The sequence below is a fragment of the Halichoerus grypus genome, chromosome 12 (genome assembly GCF_964656455.1).
Source record: "Halichoerus grypus chromosome 12, mHalGry1.hap1.1, whole genome shotgun sequence".
Taxonomy (NCBI): domain Eukaryota; kingdom Metazoa; phylum Chordata; class Mammalia; order Carnivora; family Phocidae; genus Halichoerus; species Halichoerus grypus.
Genome location: NC_135723.1, coordinates 90,219,198 through 90,238,518, shown reverse-complemented (window position 1 = coordinate 90,238,518; position 19,321 = coordinate 90,219,198). Strand labels below are relative to the sequence as shown.

General features: G+C 38.7%; 1 protein-coding gene across 2 annotated transcripts in view; it reads right to left on the bottom strand.

Annotated features, from left to right (window-relative positions):
• Window positions 1-19,321, bottom strand: part of CHRM2 (cholinergic receptor muscarinic 2) — a 135,280-nt gene that overhangs the window by 12,268 nt on the left and 103,691 nt on the right. The window contains exon 2 of one of the 2 annotated variants that reach the window (XM_078059599.1): window positions 4,152-4,251. The exons of the other annotated variant lie outside the window; for it this stretch is intronic. The gene's annotated coding sequence lies outside the window, so the exon portion shown is untranslated. The remainder of the gene's footprint in view (window positions 1-4,151; window positions 4,252-19,321) is intronic. 2 annotated transcript variants of the gene reach the window in all.

Below are 19,321 nucleotides of genomic sequence, written 5' to 3'. Positions count from 1 at the left end.
TCTTTCTCTTTCCCCAGGAGGCAGGCTCCCTGTTGACTGCGCCCACTGTGAGAGCCGTGACAATGACACTTCCTTTCTCAAATTACAGTGTCTTGGCTAGTAAATATCCCCAGCATAGTTTACATGTTCCACCTTGTCATCTAAGAAAAAGTAGCTAAACTTCAAGCAGTTCACATTATTGAGATACTTAAATACCTTGTTTGTACCTGAACAATGCATGAGAAGGGGAGAGGGTCAGATAGACAGGCTACGCATGGATGGTGGCTTGTGCACAAATCTGCTGGGTGGTACGTTTTTCCTTCAAGTACAATTGTAGTTTTAGTCTGCAAAGCAAAGCAGTTTTAGTCTGTGTTCTCTCGGGGCAGGACTTTATACACAGCTGGACCTCGAAGAGAACATGTTAGAGTAGAATTCTGTGGTTAATTAATCCCCCAAACAACTCAAAGTGAAAGGAAATAGAAAGCTGAGAGAATTTTCCCTGGACTCCCTCACCTAACCACTGTGGGCGCAAGTCTGTGCCAAGAGTGATAGCTGATGAAGAAGGGATAATGACCACTGAGGAAGAAAAGAAAGAAAGAATGTCTCTGCTCTTAAGAAGGTCTAAGTCTAGGGAAATTCTTTCACGAATGTCACTTCCCCTTGAGGAAGACAGCAGCAAAGGCCCACCAGCCTGGAGATTCTTCTCAGAGACATGCAAGCAGAAAGGCTGGCCTCCTTGCCCTGTAAGCATGGTCTAGCTTTTCTCTCTGTATGAGTTATCCACAGATAACCAGGATGGGTCTCTGGATACAGTAGATAATGCTTTGGTGTTGAACCTGAGACCAAAACCTATCTCTGCTACTTTCTAGTTATGTGAAGTTAAATCTGTTGACTCTCCTTCCACATCTAAGGGAGGTGGAAAATAAAATTTATCATTCAGAATTTTTTTTAAATACATATAATACACAAGGCTCCCAGCAGGTGCTTATTAAGTAGTCAGGATTATTAAGTTCATTATCATTTAACATGAGGTTCTTTTTTTTTTTTTTTTTTGAGAGAGAGAGTGCATGTGAGGTGGGAAGGGACAGAGGGAGAGGGGGAGAGAGAATCTCAAGCAGACTCCACACTCAGCACGGAGCCCAATATGGGGTTCCATCTCACGACCCTGAGATTACGACCTGAGCCTAAATCAGGAGTCACATTTAACAGACTGAGCCACTCATGTGCCCCTAACATGTGGTTCAACCAACAAGTAGAGCATTAATAACAAAAGAAAGAAAGAAAGAAAGAAAGAAAGAAAAAAGGAATGAAGCGTGCACTCTGTATTTCTCCCCCCAAAATAAGAAAGTAAGTTGAAGCAATTTTTAATTTTGTATGAGTCTATTCCATGCCACTTTTATTATTTGCTTCCATTCATCTTAGGCATTCAGGAAATCCCATGATCATTCAATGGTATCCTGATTCTTTTTTTTAAGATTTTATTTGCCAGAGAGAGAGAGAGAGAGCGTGCACAAGCATGGGGAGCAGCAGGCAGAGGGAGAAGCAAGCTCCCCGCTGAGCAGGGAGCCTGATGTGGGACTCGATCCCAGGACCCCAGGCTCCTGACCTGAGCCGAAAGCAGACGCTTAACCGACTGAGCCACTCAGGTATCCCGACGGTATCCTGATTCTTAAAGCCAAGATGGTAAGAATCTTCGATCTAAACTTCAAGGAACATCAGTCTAAGAGTTAGTGACTAATTCTGTTCCTAACTGAAAGGTCACCCAGTCAAAGACAAGTAAACCTCCATTTAAAATTCCTGCTGTACATAAGGAATATGGCCACTGATACTTTACAGTATTATATGCTGACAGAGAGATGGTAGCTGTACTTGCAGTGAGCACAGGATCATGTAGAAACCTGTGAATCACTTGGCTGCGTACCTGAAACTAATGTAACCCCCAGAAGCGGCCAATTTCCCAATCTCTAATGTCATATTCCTTTTCTGCCGTGACTGGCTAGAAGTAAGACACTTAACTTTATTTATGATATGGTAACTATGTAACCTTTATCTGGAAATATTATTCCACAGACAAAAGACATGGCCTCATCATCTTAGAATCCAGGGGTCATGCAGAGGTTAGACCTGACCTGCCATAGCAGGACAAGGGATTCGGACCTACTCTACGGACAGTGTTTTGGGGATCAGAGGGCTTACTACAGGCTGCCACGCAAGCAGGCCCTCTCCAGCATGCCCCAGGGCAATTCTCATCCTGAACCTAGATATGAGGTCTATGCATCTTTCAGTCAGTCTTCACTCTGGTTCCTGTATGGCTATTGGAATGGGAACATTTAGCCGAAGTGTTTTAAGAACAGGCTCATTCGTAAGCTGCCTCTTCGTCTCTGTTCTTCATGTTAAAACATCCTCAGCTCTGTGTCTGCATTTAGGAATGTAACTTGTGAGCAGCCTGCCTCTGGCTCTTTCCTTGTTTGGCTACTTTCAAAGCCCACTGTAAAGCTGAAAGGTGACAGCCTGACCCACTTTGCTACTTTTTTTTTTCTTTTTGGTATTGTTATTAAAATAACTAATGACTCTGTGCATAAAGCAGAAAATCACAGTGAAACAGCCCTGTCTAAGGAGAGCAGCACAAAGTAGCTAGACCACAGAAATGACAAAATCAGGAGGCATGGTGGGGGAACAGGGATTGTGAAGTGGGGTGGGGTGATCTTTCATTATGTTTGAAGCAATGCCCGGGACAACCTCAGATTTCCACCAGGGAGCCATTCAAATAAAGTTTAATTTGTTTTGATATAATTCCAAGTTTTTAAACACCCAACCTACAGCTAGCTCCTTTATCCTTACTATGAACTGCACATTCCTATTTATAGAACCCAAACAATATTTTCATATGCTGAGATTAAATGAGTTAGAAAATTATTAATTACTTCCAATAAAATGAAAATTCTTTGGTTATAAAAGCCAGAGAATAAGAAATCACGCAGTGTACTTTTGTGCCTGCTCAGCGTTTGGATAGATAACAGGAGCAAGCTGGACAGAGACACCTATTTTGTAACCCAAAGGTAAAACAAAGTGGAAAAAAAAAAAAAGGTGATTTGAAGGAAACAGAAGAGGCCTTTGAAAATTTTTGGTCTGGTTGCTTAAAAAAAATAGGGATGACAACCTGAAGAGAAGAAAACCCTGCCGATTGAGGGTCTCAAGATTTAAGAGCAATATGTGTCATTGGGGATGCAAGAGCTGACGGAAGCAGGAAAGAAGAGCATCCGGAGGACATGGGGAGACAATGGCCCAGAGTTAGCATTGCAAAGAGGAGGGAAGGGGCGGGGGTGAGAGTAGATTTGATTCGTTTGGGAGATACCAAGGAACAGGCTGTTTAGGAAACTTTAAACCTATCTACTGAGTCTGAGGAAGGTAGGTTACAGCAGAGGACTTCAGGCGTCTTAGAAACAGAACCCCAAGGCAGTGAAGAACACTTAAAGTCAGACATCGTAACAAACTATTGATGTCACGGACCAAGCTGGTATTACGAGTCATCTCATTGCCAAGCATCCTTCACTGGATTTCAGTTTCAAATCAACCATCCTCACTGTCTCAATCATTGTCTCTCTCTGGATTCAGCCCTCGCTTGACCTGATTTTCTGACCATGAGTTGAGGGTCTTCTCTTTGGCAACCCACAAACTCCAGTCTAGGCATGTAAGCCCACTCCAGATTTTTAGTAAGTTTCTAAATTTTCCAAGAGTAAGTTTTCTTGTTGCTTATGCAATGACAACACCTGCCAAGTAGATCCATTTCAAGAATTAAATGAAATAATACTCGCAAAAGGATTTAAACCGAGCCTGGTCTGGGCTTCTCAGCCTTTACTCAGACTTCAGTAAAGGCTGAAGTAAAGGATCTTGCTAGGTTGGAAGTAGAAGTGAAAAGAGAATTACCTTCACAGTAGGTAAAACTGTTAATTGTACAGTAGGTCTGCTGGAACTGCCATTTGACGACTTTCTGTTATTTAGAACGTATATTCCTGCATTTCTTAAGCTCACAGGAGTTACAAAGATTTCCTCTACTTCTCCCATACAATAACAATTTTCATGAAGTCACAACCTCTCACATTCAAATAATCACCATTTGTTACTCAACTCTGTACAAGTTTATAATAAATAAATATGCTAATAATTGTTACCTGTTCACGAACATTAAACAGAAACTGATCCTGAGTTGCCAGACAACGCAGTGTACATATTGGGAAGGCAAGCAAGTGCTGGGTGCTCTGTCTACATATCCTGTTAAATAGAGCAAATTGCATCACATTGTGAATATCAAGAACAAAAAGGAGTCCTGTACGGCTTTTGTTTAACTATGAATACATTTTTAAATACATTTTTGAAGGCTGATAAATAGTAAAAGGCATTATTAATGGTGATTGAAATGCTTTACATTTTTAAGCTGTATGATGAAAAACAAATGGGAGAAGGGAGATATGAATATAGAAGAATGTTCATGGGACAATTTAATGACTAAATTAAACACACCTATCATGTGAAATAAGCCTTAGCCCCAAATCATCGACTTATCTCAGTGAATATTTTCCTCTAATTTTAGGATTTGACACCGTCTGATATCAGCAGCAGAACGAATCTGAGACATCCCTGCTCCCCTTACTTTCCTGCAAACCACCCATTTTGCTCTCTTTTAACTCACTAGTAGCTGGTCCAATTGTTTTCTCAGCCTGAGTCGCTGTGTTTGTGTGTTTTCAATTTAGGACTTCGGGGGTGCCATCTGGGAGAGGCTTTTATTTTGAATCTGTTTCATCTCAAAAACAGAATGTTTAATTATGCAAGATGGTGTCTTCCTCAGGACCTCCAACAACCACACCCTCCACCCACACCCATTTCTCACAGGATCAGTTTGTTTTTAGATAGCAGTGTTGGTCTATACTCGCGCAAAGAGCAGGGGTCTGGGCTGTTAAAATACCTGCATTCTCATCCTGGACTTGGTATTTAACCCCCTGAGTTTGATTTTTGTCCTCTGTGGCAGTGAGGACGTTCAACTCCAATGTCTCTCTTGGCTCTAAAAGCATTCCAGAATTCTAATTTTAATTCTCTTAGGATCCATATGATGCCAACTGAGAGGTCACAGATGATCGTCACTGACTTCTGCCTTAGATCTATATTTTCCTAACTACTGAACTGCGTATACCTACAGAGAAAACCGCTCTGTCTCTCTCTCTCTTGAATTTATACTATTGGGGCTCTGCTGTACTTGCTGGAGAGGCTTCTGCTTTGTGTCAGCTGGTTTTCTTTGTTACCATCCCTACGTCTCCCACCCTCAATATCTTGGTATGTCTCAGCTTCCCTCTGTGACCCTTCATCCATGAAAGCTTGAAAATTAGATTCAAATTGCTATCTGTATTTTCATTTCACTCACAATATTGAAAACATACAAGCATGAACTAATTCTCTCAATCTAGCTCCATATTTACCTACCAACTCATTAAAAAGTGGCTTTAGCACTGGAGCAAGAGATCATATATTAGAGCAGGAAAGCAATTTACTTGGCAAGTTCATTTGTGTATTCTCTCCAATGTCAGAGCAAAGGTTTGTCCTTGGGATAAGGGTGTTTTCTCACCCAGCCTGGTCTCTCCGGCTGTCTGATTCCTCAATTAGCTGACACCTCTGTGCCAGTGATTTTATCCTGGACTTGTTTAGTGGACGGACTAGAAATAGTCATCCAGTGACTTGCATGCTGGTTTTATAGCATTGCTATAATCGCTGCCTAAGTATCCCTGCAAGGAGGCCGAGTCATGAAATGAGGCTCCTGGAGCGGGTGTGTTTGAGACATGCAACAATTTGCAAAGGGTAAGGAAGGGTATTTTGACAATTTTCATTGGAAGCCTGAAGTCTAAACAAAATTACAAAATCAAACAAGAATAAATTGGCTCTTGTATTATGTTCTGTGTTACAGAGCAGAATTCGGTGCCAGAGATTTCTGTGTTAAGTCTCAACTAAGAATGGTGTGTTTATCTTTTTCATTTAAAAAATACATGAGATTTGTTTACCATATATTTTTTGCTCTGCTTACACAGTTCCCTCTGCCCTTGGATGCTGAAAATAAAATTTATTGTGTATTGTCTTTATGATTTTCAAGTCAGAACATGAGATAAGTAAACCAAGAGAAACAGGATTTTTAATCATTCATAGGTGACCCGAAGGCACTATTTACTTTTGCTTGACCATTCAACAGATAATTTTCTCCTGGCTAAACTTCAGGGGATAAAAAAGGGAACAATGTTCACTTGCTTCCTGTTGTCAAAAACTTTATAGTATGGATGGAGAAACCTGTGGCTTTGACGGCTACTGAAATTTTGTTGTCTATCTTCTTACATCCGTTAAAAGTTTTAGATCACGTGGTATTCATCAGTCCATCGTCTCCCTGCCTGAGGCCAGGCAGGGAACTGAAACAGGGAAGCAGGCTGGGTGTGAGTGAGTGAGGAGGGCAAGATGCGTGGCTGGGAGGTTCTGAGAGGTGGGGAACTGGAGTAGCTGAACTGGAGTAGCTGAATGGTGGAGTAGCTGAACTGGAGTAGCTGCCAGTTACTCCACCATTCAGCTCCGACTGAGGTGGGAATGTGGACAGAGCTGTCAGATACTCAGAAGTGTAAACATACGCTGGAAATCTGGATTTTCGTGTGTGTTCTTCCAATTTTTAAACCTTGGCTCAACATGATAAAATACTGACAAGAAAGCAAAATATGTCTGTGTAAACAGATTTGGCCTGTTGGCCCCTGCCTTACGACCTTTGGCATTGAAAGGCTCATAACATTTTCAAAGAAAGATAAACATGGGCATTTTTCAATGACATTATTAATCGTCTAATGCATCATTTAAATGGGTAAACAATGTTTAATTCTGTAGGCATACTATAATTTAAACAATCCTCTATTTGGGACAGAAGTCATTTCCAATTTTTCACTTTTCACTCTCACAGAGAATGGTGCAGAGAACTTCTTTCTGCATCTTTTTTTTTTTTTTTTCCTTTTATAGATCTCTAATTGCTTTTCTAGGATAAATTCCTAAAAGTTGGATCATTGTCCAAAATTATATACACTTGCTATTTTTGATAGTAAAATCCCAACAACAAATGGATCATTATGTTATTTCCTATAGCCGTTAACCAAAATATGAATTGTCATTAAAAAACACTGTAAATCAGTTAAGTAAAATATTCTGTTAGAAGTTTTTGTTATCATTTTATTGATTGTGAAGTTTTACATTTTTCATCTTACTGACCACTGGAATTTTTTATTTGCCCTTTTTACAGGGAAACTTTTGGATATGTGTTATATCTATTAATATTTAAATTTATGGTATCATATTCGAACATTCAGACTTTCTCTACTCCAAATAAGTTAATGTTTAAGATAATGTCTTTTAACTATTTCACATATTTTATACTTGAAACTATAATTTATCAGACTGTATTTTAAAATAAGGTATGAAGTGATTTAATATTGATTTTTTTCCCAAATAGTTTGAAAATCACTCCAGAAACATGTATCGAACAACTCACACTTTCTCCACAAATTTGAAAAGCTAACTCTATCATCTACTAAATATTTCCAAAAACCTGCATCTATTTCTGGGCTTTCCATTCTATTCCACTGTTTCATCTGGTTTGTCCTTGTACCAGCAACATCATTTTCTTCTACTTTAATTGTATAATGTGTTTAGTTAGTGTACTTTTTAAAATTATCTTTATTGTATTTTCATGCTATTTTTACATAAACCTTAGAATGTTCTGTGAACTCCTTTTCCTTATGGTATTTTTATTGGACTGTGATAAATTAATTTGAGAAAAATTAACAATTGTCGAGTATTAAGTCTTCCCAGCAAGGAACGTTTTTCATTCATTCCAGTTTTGTCTTTTGTTCCTCTCAGATGTCTTGCAGTTCTTTTCATATATATCTAACATGAAATTTTTATAGACCTATTGGTGTATGTATATTGTATATATCTTGCTAAGACTAACCTTATTTATAGTCGCACAATGAATAGAACTATTGTCACTATATTTCTAATTCTGATGTATAAAAATGTGTATCATTCATATAGACTATGAACTGTGGTCTTTGTATTTGGCCACCTGCACATAATGTAAATAGAATATATTTAAATGTGAAAGCTGTTATTTTATATCTGGCCACTTTCTATGTACAAATAATGCATATATTAATTAAAAGTTATGCTTATATATTCATTGAAGTTCATACTATTCCACAGCCTTCTCACCTATGAATAAGGATTGTTATAATAACCTGGTGACTATTTTCTTGCCTCCCAATTTTATTCTGTATAGAACTGAAAAGTTTTCCCCAAAAAATAATGTAGCAAATAAATCTGCATAGTCCGTCCTTCTGATTAAACCAACTATCTCACTTTATAATTAGCAGAGACTGCATAAAATCTAGTCCCACTCAAAAGTTGGTTTGCATCCAAAAATTTAAGATACTTATAAATAAAAAAATTCAGATATAAAATACTTAATACTTTTGCTGTAATCACATATAACTTGAAAAATAATCCAATAATTATGACAATTATCTGTGTAAAGACAATAAAGCTAAGTGTCTCTTTGTTGGAAAGGAGCACAAAGCACTGTGGAAAGTGACTATTGTATAACCAAATAAATACCTCTGTCTTAAATAAGGAATTGATGTGACATACATAGTGTGCTCTAGGAAGGTTGAAATTGTATTTCTGAAGCTAAAGAAATAATATTGATTAGATGGCAATGCAAGAATACCTTGCAAATAACTTTCATATGGAATAAGTGCTAAATGTCAGTAAACGCAGACAGAAAATACATTACTGACTCTTCTGAATCACCATTGATGTTTGAGCTCTGACACTTTTGACTATAGAAATGACAGGTTTATTTTTGTTTTAGAACGTGCCCTCATTCTCCCCAAGGTCTGTCACTTTGTGATGGGGAGGTCAGGGAAGGGGTTGGCGCCCAGCAGCAGGTACACTCAGAGAGGCAGAGAGAGCATCTGGAATAGCAAGGTCCTGATTTCACCTTTAATCATCGAGTCTTCTGCAATTACATGGCATTGCAACCATTACAGAAGCAAGCAACCTTTAAGCAAAGCGGTGGAAACATCCGCACACCCGTTTTTTAGCATCAAGCCTATGAGCTCAGTGACAGAATTTTTCACTGTTCAGTTGGTGGCTGTGATTTCTCTGTTAACTGATTTTGTGAGTGCTTTCTTCTTTTGAGGAAAAAAAATAATCAGGTATGGAAAGCATTTAGGGTCTTTGTTTTCCTCCATCATACTTATTCCCTCTGCTTACTTATTTCCCATCATAGAACTTTGGAATTCATGGAACATACGTGAAAGCTTTTCTTTCTGATAAAAGACGGTCCAAACCTTGCACCTACCCCATTCCCATGCTCTTCTTAGGCTGGCCTTATTTTGGTGACAAGCAGAAAGCCATCTGGCTGCTTTCCCATTGATGGCCATCCCTGGCACGTCTCCACGTGCCTGCCAAGGGCCTATGGCTTCACCTTCAAGGGAGTTTGTGCCTGTCAGTCTAACTGCTCTCTCCACATTTCACAGGGAGCTAGGACTGACAATAGCTAACATGTTTTGAATATCTAAAAAGAACGAGCCCAATGTCACAGGTGGTACTACTGTGATCCTCTCTTTTGGATACAAGAAAGTTTTCCAGTGCCAGCTAATGGTGGTGCTCAGACTTGAAGCCCAGGAGGTCTGATGGCGAAGCTTTTGTTTCTGATCATGCAAACTTCTCACCTGTCAGAGCAGGAACATGCTGTTTTTCTCTCTCTGTGTTTGTGTGCATGTGTGAAAATATAGTTATAACTTGCCTCTATAAATAGAAACACCAGTGAACTGGGCTCACTACAAGTTCATCAATATCTATCAAAACTGTGATGATTTATTTTGTATGTCAACTTGGTTAGGCCACAGTACCCAGTTATGTAATCAAACATGAATCTAGATGTTGCTGTGAAGGTATTTTGTAGATGTTAACATCTACAATCAGCTGAATTTAAGTAAATGACACTACCCTCAATTATGCATGTGGGCCTCATCTAATCCGCTGAAGCCTTTAGAACAATAATTGAGGTTTCTGGGAGAAGAAGACATTTTGCCTCAAAACTGGAGTAACTCCCAAATGTGAGACCAGAAACCATCAAAATCCTAGAGAAGAACATAGGCAGTAACTTCTCTGACGTTGGCCGTAGCAACATTTTTCTGGATATGTCTCCTGAGGCAAGGGAAACAAAAGCAGAAATAAACTATTGGTATTACATCAAAATAAAAAGTTTCTTTCTGCACAGCAAAGGAAACAATCAACAAAACTAGGCAACCCACTGAATGGAAGAAGATATTTGCAAATGACATATCTGATAAAGGGTTAGTATCCAAAATATACAAAGAACTTATACAACTCAACACCCAAAAAATAAATAAGCCAATTCAAAAATGGGCAGAAGACATGAAAACACATTTCTCCAAAGAAGACATCCAGATGGCCAACAGATGCATGGAAAGATGCTCATTATTACTTATCAACAGGGAAAAGCAAATCAAAACTATAATGAGATACCACCTCAATCCTGTCAGAATGGCTAAAATAAAAAACACAAGAAACAAGCGTTGGTAAGGATGTAGAGAAAAAGGAACCCTCGTGCACTGTTAGTGGAAATGAAAATTGGTGCAGCCACTGTGGAAAACAGTATGGAGGTTCCTCAAAAAGTTAAAAATAGAACTACCATATCATCCAGCAATTGCACTACTGGGTATTTACCCAAAGAATACAAAAACACTAATCCAAAGGGATACATGCACTCTCTGTTTATAGCAGCATTATTTACAACAGCCAAGATATGGAAGTAGCCCAAGTGTCCATCCATAGATGAATAGATAAAGAAGAGGTGGTATATATATAATACAGTGGACTATTACTCAGCCATAAAAGAGAATGACATCTTGCCATTTGCAATGACATGGATGGAGCTAGAGAGTATTATGCTAAATGAAATAAGTCAATCAGAGACAGATAAATACCATATGATTTCACTCATACGTGGAATTTAAGAAACAAAACAAATGAGCAAAGGGACAAAAAAAGAGAGAGAGGAAGAGAAACCAAGAAATAGACTCTTAACTATAGAGAACAACCTGATGGTTACCAGAAGGGAGGTGAGTGGGGGGGGATGGGTTAAATAGGTGATGGGGACGAAGGAGTGCCCTGTCTTGATGAGCACCAGGTGATACACGAAATTGCTGAGTCACAATATCGTACACCTGAAACTAATATAACACTGTATGTTAACTATACTGGAATTAAAATAAAAACTTAAAAAACACTGCAGCAACTCCTGTCTGAGTTTTCAGCCTGTTAGCCTGTTCTAGAGATTTCAGATTTGCTCGTCTCCACAATCACATGGGTCAATTCTTTCAAATGAATTTAAATGAACAGATAAATAGATTGACAGAGGAAGATATACAGTACATCCTTGTTATCTGCAGCAATTATATTCTATAAAGTCCACATGAACACTAAATGAGTGAATACTGACACGTTGCTCCTAGAGGAAATACAGGGTTGGGTTCCTGCAAGCCTCTGGTCACAACATTTTTGTCAATTAATCAACATATAACCTTGTTTTAAGTGTGTATGTGTTTCTGCTTAAAGACATCTTATTTAACATACACTGTTGATTTGTTAACATTGAACTCAGCCGACAGCACTATATCTGCGCTTGAATGACGCCTGCTTGACAACATATTTTCTCCATATGGCGCATGACGGCTTTCTGTGCATATACGTATTAGATAGCAGTTCAACACTACACTTAAGATCATTTTAAGCAGCAAAATCACGTAGAGACAGCACAAAAATGTGAAACATGTGGCACTAAATGGACCACAAAAAGGACACAAGAAGACAGAGCATCACCTTTGATCTCAGCTGGAAACATATATGTCACGTGACCCAATTTTCACTCTTCTGTGCATGCCTGGAAATGACCACGAAAATATCACAAGTGTTGATTTGGGGATTACAATTAAATTTTAGCAAGTATGTCAATTCACAAATGTGGAATCCACACATAATGTGTATCAACTGTATACACATATATCCACACATCTTCCTGGTTATATTTCTCTGGAGAACCCTGACTGATACAACGACCATATCAACACAATCCCAAATAAAGTGACATTTTAATTTGTTAATTATGAATAATTGAGTCAGTATAGAAAATGAAATGAAAGCCTCATGAAAAATATCAACATTGTGCCCAATTTAACAGTAGAGCTTATTGGAATTAGTTTGATAATTACAAATGTGCACCTGAATTAAGGCAATAGAGAGAGATTGAACCTGTGTTTATTACACTTAAGCCCATTATATGAGGAAAATATTTCAAGTTGTTAGATGTAAGTTCAAAATCTTGGTTGGCAGGTTGCCTTTGATTGTTGAGAATACTGAATCGACTTACACTGGTTTGTGCCAACAGATGCTTATACATACAGATAAATTGATTTGTGTTGTTTCTTTCATTCCTCTTACCAGTTATCAACTATGAGCATTGCACATAAGGCAAGTATTCACTGAAAGTTTTTCGTGCTTTATATATGTGATTTCATATGTATTATTATTATTATACATAAATTAGAATGTAAACATATATGTATTGTCATATATCTGTGATCTACAACTTTTTTAGCCACAATACAACTGTTTATTTTTTTTTTATTTTTTATTTTTTATTTTTTTAAAGATTTTATTTATTTATTTGAGAGAGAGAGAGAGAATGAGAGACAGAGAGCACAAGAGGGAAGAGGGTCAGAGGGAGAAGCAGACCCCCCGCTGAGCTGGGAGCCCGATGTGGGACTCGATCCCGGGACTCCAGGATCATGACCTGAGCCGAAGGCAGTCGCTTAAACAACTGAGCCACCCAGGCGCCCCACAATACAACTGTTTAAAATGATATTTTGTCAGTGTCAACCTTACCCTCTTCTTCATTCCCTCCTACCTATCTTTTCCTTACCAATACGCTAGTCTCTGGTATACATGTTTCTCTAGCCTCCTCTGCCCCCACAATCCCTCCTTCTTTAGGATTCAAATAAAGTTTGACTCTCAAGTAGTCAACGGATCAAGAGCCTATGAACTAATCAGAATAGAGGTTTGTTTTTCAACTGCAAGAAGAATGTCCAAATTCAGAACATTTTGACATACTTAGTAACGTGCTTCAGGTAGTGTGTGGACCCTCTTCCTGACAGCTGAATCAACTTGACTTAGAATAGCAGATACATCTTAACAAATAGCTTGTCTTTGGTCTATGGCTGGTCTCTTCAGGCTGAAGTTAATGAAACATCCTAACATGACAATCTAGATTAATTGCTGTTTTTAAAATCATAATAGTATCTGATGTTCAATCTGAACTGACATATCCATCTCTTCAAAGCATTATTGTGACTTCATAGCAACTTAAAGTTGTGTCTATAAAATGACTTATTTTAGCAACTATAGTTTGCCTTCATGATACAGTGTATTTGCTACGCTCCCCTCACACGGCATCACTGAAAACTGATTATGCATATCACTCTATCAGGTAGACATGGCAGAGGAAGAATTTCCATCAGAGAAAAAGAAAACCAGGAGAAGACTGTGCATCTGTATAAATGTCTTTGAAGAAGAGCATTCCTCCAGACCTCTAGATGGTAGCTACAGAAAGCTAACCCAAGCCTGGCAATGTCCTGAAATGGAATAATTACAGTACCCATCTCAACAATTTGCTGTAAAGACTAAATATGATCATGATAATGTGGAAGGGAGCAGTCTGAGCAAATTTAGAGAGGAAGAAATTGCAGTGCATCTAAGTTCAGTGGTGCTGCGAGTGCAAGATTGAGTCTGGGAGAGGTCAAAGGAGGTAGCTGAGAGTCAGAAAGAAGTTAACCTGTGGAGCACTCACGTGCCCCACTGAAGAAACTCAGACTTTATGCTATAGTGGGTGGTGATCTGATGAGAAGAGGGTCAAAATAAAAGGCAGCCCAATGAATGCATGTGTATTTTAAGTAGATCTATGAGGCCATTGTGTAGGGGCTGGAATTGAAGAGACAAGACCAAGAGCCGGGAGGCCAGTACCTGGATCACAGCAATGGTCCATGGCAAAGAACAGACCCAGGGCAGAAGTGGTAGGGCCAGAAAATGGATGCCAGGCTTTGAAATGTGTGACTGAAATGAGGGATGAAGAGAAGGGGTCATCAGAGATAACAGATGCATTTCTATCATTAGTGTGAACTCAAACAAGCAGAGGGACTTGAACTCCTTACAAAAGGCTAATGAGACCACCGTGCATATTACTGATGTGTATCTTTAGCAGTGAGCCTGCAGGACATGACAGATTTTATTTTCATTAAGTAAACTGTTTCTCAATTAAGCATCTGGATTTGCACAGGTTTGCATTTACCATGTGTCACACAGAGAAAGAGCCCTTAGATCCTCAAGGCCTAAGTTTGAATTCCACTTCAGTCATTAATCATTGTGTAACCTTGAATAAATGAAGTAACTAATTTAATATTCATCTCTTTAAATATTAAATAAAAATAAAGAAGATCTATTACATGGGAAGAGATATATGAAAGCAAGATGCAGGAAGTAAAAACTATAAAAGTAAATATTATTGAGTCCTTAATAATTAATTTACTCCAGCACAGATTTTCCCCTAACATGTATAGAAATAAATTAGTGAAATAGAGAGTCATTATAGTACTGTGGTCAAGAGAATGAGGTCTCAAGTCAGACTAATGAGGACGACAAGATCCTGGCTCTATCATATCCTAACTGTGTGACTTCCATGGTTATACAACCTCTGCATGTCTGAATTTTCTCTTTTATATAATGGGGAAAATGGTACCAAGCTCATTAGGTCTGAGAGGAAGACTATGTGAAATGACAAATGTAAAGTGTTTTGCATTATTTCCTAAAACCTAATATGTCCCAAATAGGTGTTAATTATTATTATGAATACATAAATTTATGTTTCTCTCTATATATGATACATGTATATATAGACATTTACTTGGCCAAACCACAACCATTTTGAAGACAAGAATGGTGCTGACTTATAGTTCAGTCATATATATAAGGTATTCTATAATAATATTCAATTTTATATACATATACAAATGTATACAGATACATATTTAGTTACTTCTCTTTTCTGCTCTTCTCAGGGAAGCAATGGCTTCAGGACAGAGTTGAATTAATTGCCCACTAAATTATGTCTGCCTACTTACTGTTGCAACTATAAGAGAGGCTGTAAAGAGTGTGCGCTGAGGTGGACTCTAACTCAGATCTGAGTAACCCTGGACAAGTTATTTAAGCTCTCCAGGCCTCCACTACCTCCTCTACAACATGAAGGAATTATAAAATTGTCCTAAGTATTAAATGGGATAATGCATGTAGAGTGCAGAGGCTAGAGGCCAGCAGATTGTAAGCACTCAAAAATGGTAGCTATTGGTACACAAATTGCTGATTATTCACTAAAATCCCATTTTCTACAGATGATCACATTATATTCCGTCATGCAACCTACTTCCTTGCCTTCCCTTCCCTCCCCTCCACTCCCCTGACTTCACCTTCCTCCTCTTCCCTCCTCTTTCTTTTCTTTTTAATGGCAAACCACTATGACTGACTACATCTGAGTTTCTCTGGGTCTATCTATCTATAAACGAACCTTTCCCAGAAGATAATACATTGTTTTTGATTTTTTTTTTTTTTTTTTTTGTATTTTCAGAGTGATGAGTTCTATGTGAATGGGTGGCTCAGTTGGTTAAACATCCAACTCTAGATTTTGGCTCAGGTCATATCTCATGGTTGTCAGATGGAGTCCTGAATCAGGCTCCGTGCTCAGTGGGGAGTCTGCTGGTGATTCTCTCTTTCCCTCTCCCACTGCACTCTCCCTGCACCCTCTCTTCACATGTGTGCGCACACTCACTCTCTCTCAAATAAATAAATAAAATCTTTTAAAAAAACTGTATGATTTATAGACACAGTATTTCTTCTCACTCTAGAAGGGAAAAATAATACTAATACAATACTAATGTGTCCCCCTTTTTTTTCCCTATTTGCTTGTAAAAAAATGTTGGAACTTTTGAGATCAATAAAGAGTGTTACACATAGTCCCTGAAAGAGAGGGAGACTTAAATGAAGCCTGAATATGTTTAAAAGAACACTTACATGACCTGGAACAGGGCAATTCGATTATGGCTAAAAAAGAAGGAATGCAAATTTGGAGGCCAATCTTCTGGAAATGGTCATTAGTAGCCCTAATTAATAAATTCATGCCTATGTACAGTTCATTCATTTGCCCAACCTCAGGCCATTGGCAAAGCTGTAGTCACTATAAAGTGCAGTGGCAAATATACTCACTGGAGAATCTTTGAGAGTTTTTGTCTTCAGCCACTAGGTTCATGCTGGGTAAACACTCGGTGTGCAATAAATGGTGTTAAGGTAATCAAATGACTAGGAGGGACACTGGACACAGCTTTAAGAGACATTTTCTCCAGACCCATCTTCTGACCTCTAATTGGCCAGGTGGAAGATGTAGATGGATTTGTGTCAGAGGATGTGTCTGAAGCAAGAGAGGGGACCTCTGAATGGTTGTCTAATGCAAAAGAAAGAAGTTTTGAATGTGGGCTGTGGCTTTTTTTCTTTTTTTTAAGAGAGAGAGAAGAGAGCACAAGTGTGTGTGGGGGAGGGGCAGAGGGAGAGAGAAACCCATGCAGGCTCCATGCTCAGCATGGAGCCCGATGTGGGGCTCGATCCCATGACCCTGAGACCAGGACCTGAGCCAAAATCAAGCCTTAACCGACTGAGCCACCCAGGTTTTCCTGTGCCTGTGCTAATACAGTTCCTGCAGGGCAGGAGAGGGGCTGTGAACCTGGACTTCAGGGAAAGGAGGACAAGAGAAAGGAGGTGAAGAAAAAGAAAGAGAAATAAGAAAGAATACCTGAAAGCCTTTAGGAACTGCATCTAAGACACTGAAGGTATATTTTCTCAAGTAGAAGAGAAAACCATTTTTGTTTGGTTTGTTCTGGTTTTGCCTGTTTGTTTGGTTTTACTCCAGACAAGGTGAGATATTTTGCATAGGATTACAAGCAGAATTTAAGTTAATAAATGAATGAATGTCCTCATAAACATATTGAATGCAATATATAATGGGTGTGTTTCATATATAATCAGAGAGATTTTGAACAACATAAAACCTCTACTCACCCTACAACTAGGAAGGGTCCCTGCAGATAAGGGAAGCCCATATAGTATTGCACAGGTGCTCCTGGTTGAACCTGATCAAGAACAGACCTGCCCCAGAGGCTGAGGAAAGCATTACTGACACTGTCTTAGCTGAGTATCTTTGGACATTCAGACAAAATTTTTAACAAGATATGCATTACCAAAATTATGACCAGGCAAACCATGGAAGGGCAAAAATGGCTCCTCTTAAGTGGCCCAGCCCATGATGAATGAACCAAAAGAGTTGAGAAGGAAGGAGGTCTATGGCAGAGACTTAAGCAGTTTACAATGAACTGAACGAACCTGCCATCAGGACCTTGGGGAATCAGAATATATACTCTGCTTGTCTTGGCTCTTATATTGGAGTGAGAGCTTGTAGCTTAGAATCTGTTGAGAATACGATGGAGTCCATGCGCACATTGCTTAGACCTTTTGGGGAGTGAATGACAGAATAGGAAAGTATCAATATAAATAATCTAGTCTTTGAAGGAAAAAAAAATGGAGTAACCAGAGAAATGGGAAAAAAAAAAAAAAAGGTAGGCTATTTCATACTTTTTTTTTTTTAAACCACCCAAGTAAGAAAGTGCTTTGGTATTTCCACAGACATGGATTCAACTTAAAAAAATAGGCATGGGGTTGGTTCAGGGCTCCTCTCCACTTCTATCACTGCTTACATGAGTCATAAATCAGTTGACTGTATTTCCATCTATTTCTAGAATGGGGGAGGGATGAGCCACTTGATGTCGTTATTGAGGATCCATCCATTTATATCAAAGAGAAGAAAGAGGAGGTGTCATCTCTCCTCTAGATCCCCCCTCCACAACCCTTTGTGCTATGGAAAAGCCATTAGATTTTGCTGGCCTCACACACTGGTTAAAAATGACCTCAGTGTGAAAGCTGGTCTTTACCAAATGAATATGGAAAATATTGATGTAACCATACATGTTCTTCATCCAAAGTGGGTTGCACAGCAATTGACTTCCGTATAGCTCAGCAAATCAACCTTACTGTTGGTCCTCTCCAGAGAACTAAAGAAAATGCTCACATTACAATATGTCTTGAGTATAAAGATAAGTTTAGGCTCCATGGAATGGTCTCTAAGATGCTCATTTAGGTTCTGCCTTGGAATCATTCTTGGAAGACTGAGATGATATCCTGTCTTAGGCTGACACGAACTTCATTGGTTTCTTCCATGTCATGATTCAGGACATTGCAGATACAAGAGGTGGTTTTCAAACATAATTCTAAGCAATCTCCTGTGGTGCATATGGTTGAAATGCACATGTTCTAACATCTGCAGATTTCACCTCAACACTCTGTTGAAAATTTGGAGTCAGGGCTCCAACACCTTACCATGATGCTAAACCAGTATTTACAAAGTTTGTTCTACAGAACACAAGTTCCATGATTTGCTAAAAGATACTCTGTACAACAAACCATTTCACTGTCAAAAAAGTTTGGGAAAAGTTGCACCCTCAATTCTTGTTTTGGTGAGTCACTATTTACACTGGTGTATTAAAAGTGCTGCAGTAAAGAAACCATTAATTTAGATTATTTCAATACTTCTCAAAATTCTTCCACCAGAGAACATTTCTTTTCACAGGATATATATTAACATCTTATTTTTAAAAAATGCCATGGAATACAGTTTGTGAACACTTGCTAAATGAATCAATAACTTGATGGGGCATTTGAATTATTAATAGAATTGAAGTTTCCTGGACATTCCAATAATTCTCATACCTCCTTACATTCGTACATACTGTTCCTTCTCTCGGAATGACCGTCTCTCATCAGCAATCCACCCGCTCTCCAGCCCTGTCCCTATGACGGTTAAGACCTTTCAAGTCCCATCTTAAAAGTAATTTCCTGGGGGAAGCCATTCCTCATAGCTCAAGACTGCATGGGGTGTCTCTCTTCTGATATTTCTTAATACTGTGAACTAGTGCTGTGTTAGCACTTAACAACTTTTTACTTCTTTTTTTTTATTTGAAGGAACTGGCTGCACTTTTTGCCT